Here is a 1,220-nt window from a genome sequence, read left to right as displayed (position 1 = left end):
GCTGGCGCTGTCGGGGAAAAAAAAAAAGGGGGGTGGAAAAAACCAGGCGATTAATTAACAGGCGGCGCCGAAAAACATTTCGACGCCCAGAAACGGCACTTCACGTAGGATCGACAGCCGGACACCCTCAAAAACAGCCCATTTGGGGGCGTTCTGGCAGCGAGAGGACCCCAAATCTGCTGAAATTCCCCCAAAAGCCGCTCAGTTTTTGCAGGAGAGGCGCTTCACCCCCGCGTGAAGGGAAGGGGCTGCGAGACGACGACGGTGGGTTTTTTTTTTCCCCCCCCGGGGATTGAAACCCCGGAGGGTGTTGACAAACAAGGGGGCTGCGGATACAGCCTTCCCCCGTTGCGCGGGGAACGGGACCTCGTCCCCGTCTAACCCGAGAAGCAGGAAAAGGAAAAAAAAAAGCTTAAAACCAGCCTTTTTAGTGAATTTAGGAAGGAAAGGGTCTGGATACGCTACGAGGTGGAGGGCGTGGCGAGCCTGCGGGACGCTGGAGGAGCGCGAAGAGGCGTTTTGGGGTGTCCCCGACCCCTCGGCACAGGCGGCCCGGCGTCGGGGAGGGTTGTTGACAGCGAGAGGGACGAGGGTGACGCGTCCCCGGCCCCGCCGGAGTCTGGCAGGAGGTGAAAGAGGCTGGCGGCGCCCGGCAGAAAGTGGCGGGGGGGAGGAAAACCAACCCCAAAACAACAACAAAACCTCGCTTGTTCTTTGTCAACCGGCCCCGGGACAACACCGGGGAGGAGGGGGGAAAAAAAAAAAAGCAGCATCGCCAATCGTTCCCGGTTCCTTTCTCCTCGGATTTCAGGATCCAGCCCCAAATCACGTCCGGCAGCAGGCAAACACGACTCAAATCCGTTTCAGAGCCCGTTAAGCGGCTTTCAACCGAAATCTGGCGTTTTCCGCCTGTTTCCTTCGCGGGAATCAGCGGAAACACTTCCCCCCCCGCCGTCCAGATCCCGTTTGGTGCCGAAAGAGGAGTTTTTTGGGGGCAAAAACCGCCTGCGGAAACTGTCGTGACTTCACGCCGTCGCCGTCCCCCACCTCCTCGTCCCTTCGATTATTGTCTTCAGGCAGAGCTTGAAAACCTCGGTGAAGGACCCCAGGAGCCGGCAGTTCTACGGATCGAGGGAAAACAACGGGATTTGCACGATTCCCCCTTCTTTCGGGGGTGCACGGGGAGGACGCCGGGACAGCCCCCCCCCCCCCAGCCTGCC

At 59.5% G+C, this 1,220-nt stretch overlaps 1 protein-coding gene across 1 annotated transcript in view; it reads right to left on the bottom strand.

Moving 5' to 3' along the window:
- The window catches only part of POLA2 (DNA polymerase alpha 2, accessory subunit), a 4,632-nt gene extending 3,521 nt beyond the window's left edge, over positions 1-1,111 (bottom strand). Inside the window, exon 1 of the mRNA XM_019470693.1 lies at positions 1,048-1,111. The gene's annotated coding sequence lies outside the window, so the exon portion shown is untranslated. The remainder of the gene's footprint in view (positions 1-1,047) is intronic.
- Positions 1,112-1,220: the final 109 nt, after the last annotated feature.

This window comes from Aptenodytes forsteri, unplaced genomic scaffold (genome assembly GCF_000699145.1).
Source record: "Aptenodytes forsteri isolate BGI_AS27 unplaced genomic scaffold, ASM69914v1 Scaffold634, whole genome shotgun sequence".
Lineage (NCBI taxonomy): Eukaryota > Metazoa > Chordata > Aves > Sphenisciformes > Spheniscidae > Aptenodytes > Aptenodytes forsteri.
The sequence above is the reverse complement of the archived record's forward strand: the minus strand, read 5'-3'. Positions and strand labels throughout refer to the sequence as shown.